Consider the following 5646-nt stretch of genomic DNA (forward strand, 5'->3'; position numbering starts at 1 on the left):
TCCTTTCCATTGCTTTATACTCTGGTGCGTTTGAAACTCACAAGAACTTTCTCAACCCTGTAGTTTTATCCTACCATGAGTTTTGCAAAATAAAAGGTCAAATCTTTCCTGGAGAACCTTATATACCAGCAATTAATTCCTCTATAAAAATTGATCCCAACCCTATAATCAATCAGCAGATCTCTCAGGCACTGTGAGAAATACAAAAGGAACATAAAACAGAGTCTCATCTTGCAGAATTTACAGTTTATCTGAAGAAGTAAATAAGAAATAATAGAGAAAGTATGGTATCCAGTATTTAGTTATGTGAACTAGAATTATAATAGGTGATGAGAAAGTGGAGAGACCTGGGCGTGTGGGGATGTTGGAGCTGGAGCTGCCTTCATAGTAGCAAGTCTTATATTAGGCTTTGAATGAGATAAGGAATTTGAGCCTAGAAGAGAGGAGAGACTGTCTGAGATTGTGAGAACTATGAGAACAGAGGCTCAGAAGCACGGGAAAGCATCACCCTGGGAGGATCGAGGGGCCATCTGGATTAAACACTGTAACATTTAGTCACATCCATGGTCTTCATTAGCAGGCATTTTTCTTTATGTATGAACTTGTCTTTGTGAGTATTTTGCCTTTTAGGGAGATTGGTACTTATGGAATTTAAAGTCAGAAAATCTCTGGGCTCAGATCCCAGCTTGTTCACTTACTACCTATGTGACCTTGGTCAAGCTGATTTAATCAACATCTCAGTTATCTTAACAGTTACATGGAGAAAATAATGGCACTTTTCTCACAAGGTGATTTTGAAAGTTAAATGGAATGCATAGAAATAACACAGCACTGACACACAGTGAACAAACAAAAATGTTTGCTGATATATTAATGAATTAACTTCCTCTAGTGCTTGCTGCTGATTTGCAAATGAGGAGCCTCTGTTTTAGCTCATTCGATCTTACTCTTCCTTGAATGAAAAACACTGCCTCTTCTATGACACCATCACTGGTCCTCTGAGCTAAAAATAACTTCTCTTCTGAATTCCCATGGTATACTTGCTATACCTTTGCTATTATGATTATCAGATTTTGAAGTATTCATCTCAAGGTTTTATCTTTGCTTCCTTCTAGCCTATACGCTCAGTGATGGCATGATTAAAAAAAAAATCCTCCTTGCTTTTCAACAGCACTTAGCACAGCATCCTTCTCTCATAGCAGGTGCTCTTCGTGGGGCCTAACAATCTTTGAGACCTGAATTCAATAGTAAATATTGTTGAGTCAGTAAATGGGGGTAGGGTGTTCTATTTTAAAGCATATACACGTCGACAGGACCTGGTCTGACTATTGAGGTTGCCTGTGGTCGTGTTCAGTGCGACTTTTTCTATTGTCTCCTTGGAGTTTTGGCTGAAGCTGAGGACAAGAGCTGATGAGTGCCCACAATTTCTAAACAGAGGTATCTTGCATGTCCTTATAGAATGTGTAAGATATGGCCAAATAAGCTCAACAGCTGGCACCCCTTCCTGCCTGCAGGAAAAGATTAGAGATGGAAGAGATGGTTTTCACAGGAATTCCAAAGAGCAGAGAGTGATGTACATTTTCTTCTCCTTTCACTTGACCTTTCAAATGAGGAGCATTGCTGGCTTTGATGTTGCCATGCGGCTAGAGAAGGATGAGGTTAAAGAATTTCTGGGGAAGTCAAATGCATGGTGCCTCAGAAGGAAGCTAAACATCTCTTTCCCAGCCACTGGTTGCCAGAAAGTCATTGAAGCGGATGATGAACGCAAACTTCATACCTTTTATGAGAAGCATATGGCCACAGAAGTTGCTGCTGATGCTCTGGGTGAAGAATGGAAGGGTTATGTGGTTCGAATCAGTGATGAGAAAGACCAACAAGCTTTCCCCATGAAGCAGGGTGACTTGACCCATGGCCATGTCTGCTTGCTCCTGAGTAAGGGGCATTCCTGCTACAGACCAAGGAGGACTGGAGAAAGAAATGGCAAATCTATTTAGGGTTGCATCGTGGATGCCAATCTGAGTGTTCTCAGTTGGTCATTATAAAAAAAGGGGAGAAAGGTATTTCTGGTCTCATTGATACTACTGTACCTCATTGCTGGGGGCCCAAAAGAGCTAGTAGAATCCACAAAATTTTCAGTCTCTCAACAGAAGATGAGGTCCGCCAATGTGTTGTGAGAAAGCCCCTAAACAAAGAAGGTAGGAAACCTAAGACCAAAACATCCAAGTTTCAGCGTCTTGCTACTCCACGCATCCAGCAACACAAACGTCAGCATATTGCTGTGCATTAAGAAAAATAAAGAAGAGACTGTAGAATATGCTAAACTTTTGGCCAAGGAGGAAAAAGAAAAATGCCAGGAACAAATTGCCAAGAGACATAGGCTGTCCTCTCTAAGAACGTCTACCTCTACATCTGAGTTCAATCCAAATGAGATTTTCTAAGAGTGACAAATAAGATCAAACATCAAATCTCAAAAAAAAGAATTCCTATGGAAACTTGACACCTGTTTCCTGGATTTGGGGAAGGGGCACAATGGAGACTGGTGCTTGGCCATTTCCATGAGAAGTCTAATGGGAAGCCTGGTTGTGTTGCAGCCAGTGTATTTCTCACAGACTAAGTGGATCCCACTGAAGGCAACTGGGCTTGAGTTACCTGGAGAGGAGATCACCCAGGAGGACCATATGCTGGGAGTAGAGTTCCCAGAAGAAGAAAGGCTGGAAATCGGGATAATATTGAAAATACTTACTACTTGTAAGAGCAGCAGCAAGCAATACAATGGACTCCAACAAACAATGACCTATCCAGTATAGATCCATACTGGCTGAATATCAGTTTGGCCAGAACTGTTCCCCAGGGAGCAAGAGTTGTGCGGGTGGGGTGGGGGTGGAATGTAAGAGGTTGGCTACTAGGGAAAGGCCTACTGTGGACATCCACAGTGGGAAGCTGTCAAAATAGCCAACCAAAGTGCCGATAAGAGAAGAGCCAGCATTGGTGTAGTACAATGAAGACTTTGTATTTTCCCTCTAATCTGCTCTCCCTCTGCACCTGCCAACCACAAGTAAGAGAAAAGTGGAGTAAAGGGAGGAAATGACTAGAACGTGGGTGCTCTTCCCCTTATGGCGGTTTGGAAAAGCCTGGATAAAGGCCTGCTGCAAAAAAAGGCAATAAGCTTTTGATTATATGAGGTTAAGCTCTATTGTTCATTTCATCTGAGACAATTTAAAAGTGACTGAACAACTACAGAAGCCACTCAAGATATTACCTAGGAACAGAAGAGAGATGGGCTTAAAGGCAAGAATCAGAGAAAAACGATTTCCTGAGTATCCAGCCTTTTCAAAAAACTGATTACAAAGCATCGAGACTTTCAGAAGTTGTCATGCAAGAATTCTGGCATTAAAAGATTACCAATTTTTCATCTCTCTGTTGATTCTTTGGTCAAATAGCACTCTAAGATTATATCTCTGACATGGGCCATTTAGTGCAGGACAGATGAAAGGAGTTCTTTTCCCAGTGCTACGGAGACCAGACTATAATGTGCATGAAGTGGGAAGAATAATTATGCTCTTTACAGTGGCTGAGCTACAGATGAATGTTGACATCAGTCCTTGGATGCAATTACTCTGATATCTAATTTCTACTGCGAGCAGAAGAGTATTTTTAGTGGGTACGGAGATGGAGGCAGGAGGGCAAAGCTAAACAGCATCCCTGAGTTTTAATAAAAAGAGTTAGCTTCCCCCCAGCTGCCATCCCTGATTCTCTCAGGGCGGTAGGAATGCATTGGGATGTAGGAAAAGAAAATAAGGAAGGAAAAAAATGGCAAGGTAATTTCCATTAACCTTATTACATTTGTCATGACCAAGGTCAAAAGAATGAAAAATTACAAGTAAATTCTGAACCAAAAACAATGTCACAAAATCACTAATATTAATATTTTTATTTGAAGAAATTAGTTTATATTCAAGTGATGACAGTAAGCTCTGAAGACATTTTTTCTCTCGACAGGAGTGTGACACTGTACGATCAGGAGGCCAATTCAGGAACTTAGATTAAATCTATCTCCTCATAATGGGTCTTCCTTCCTCTTGCCTCTATCTACACACAAAAAGACTAATTCCAAATATCACTGTATGACAAACACTAAGGAACACTGAATAAAATACGTCATATTTACTGGGGTTCAAGTAGACCAAAACTTCTAGAACAGTCTTTAAAAATATGTATGGAATTTGACTGGGAGAAGTTTGTTCTCCATAAAATAAAAGTGAATCACTTCTAGGGCCACAAAGTCTTCCTTCAACAATCCTCAGAGACAAATTCTTGTAGGCACACTAGGATAGGTTCCGGTAGAACAAAAGGGGAAATTATCTAATTATTGTAAAACAAGAGAAGTAATAGCAGGCATAATAATGGCCTACCCATAATAGTAATTCCCCAAATGGCCATGTCCTAATTCCTGGAACCTCTGAATGTGTTATGTTACATGGCTGGGGCGTTAATTTTGCAAAAACAATTAAGATTGCTAATCAGATGGCCTTGCTATGGGAAGATTATCCTGGATTATTTAACTGGTCCAATCAAATCACATGAGCTTTTAAAAGTGGAGAACCATTCCTGGCGTGGTAAGGTGAAATGTAAGGATGAAAGAATGTTCAGAAAGATGTGATGTGGCTGGCTTTGATGATAGAGAAAGGCAACACAAGCCAAGAAACATGGGTGGCCTCTAGAAGCTGGAACAGGTGAGGAAACAGATTTTTCCCTTCAACCTCCAGGAAGAAACGCAGCCCTGCTCGCATCTTCATTGTAGCCCAGGCACCAGGATTTTAACCTGAGACCTCTGTCAGACTCCTGACTTTCAAAACTATAAAACAGTACAATCAGTTTGTGTTAAGTTGTTATAGCAGCAATAGAAAATACAGGTATGTGATGCAGGTTATAGCCTATTTCCAGAAAGCCTTCAGGTAATGCTAAAGATCAGAATATGGATTTAAAAAAATCACATAAATCCAAATCAAATAAATAATATGGAAGAAGGGGAGGGTAATACTCATTTCAATTGATACTACACCGAGTTGATTTTGTTCAAATTTACATCTCTAAGCCAACCAGGAAAAAAAAAGGAAATATGTCAAAAAGGAGGTAAAAAATCAAAAGAAAAGAAATATAAATAAAATAAGACTCTATGATAATGAGTACTTGGTAGGAAGTGTAGTTTATTGTTTTTGATAATGGGTACTTGGTAGGATGTGTAGTTTATTGTTTTTTCTCTCAATTTTCCCCTTCCATTCTCTAGCTTTCTGGTTCTCTCTTTTATTTGTATTACATTCTCTCTATCCTCTCTTACTTAACTAACATATAATAATGCATTAAAGTACATTTTTGTTATATGTTGCATTTATCAGACGGAATGTTTCCTATCCTTAATATGGATGACTGAACTTACCTTTCTTTCAAGGAATGTAGCCCTCAATTCATTTTCTTCTGGGAATTTTTGTTCCTCACACTCCCATACTACTTCCTAAGTGAAATCAAGACACATTCTGTTAACTAGAGCGGCCACAGGCTGGACCTACACAAAACTATTTGAATGTTGCCTTATTTATATTTTCCAGAGAACAGAAGGTGACAAATTGATTCCGTAACTGTTTTGCC

At 39.7% G+C, this 5646-nt stretch overlaps 1 pseudogene; it reads left to right on the top strand.

The window, feature by feature from the left end:
- Positions 1-1637: 1637 nt before the first annotated feature.
- On the top strand, positions 1638-2438 carry LOC117024622 (40S ribosomal protein S6-like; annotated as a pseudogene).
- The last annotated feature ends 3208 nt before the right edge of the window (positions 2439-5646 follow it).

The sequence above is a fragment of the Rhinolophus ferrumequinum genome, chromosome 7, assembly GCF_004115265.2.
Source record: "Rhinolophus ferrumequinum isolate MPI-CBG mRhiFer1 chromosome 7, mRhiFer1_v1.p, whole genome shotgun sequence".
NCBI lineage: Eukaryota > Metazoa > Chordata > Mammalia > Chiroptera > Rhinolophidae > Rhinolophus > Rhinolophus ferrumequinum.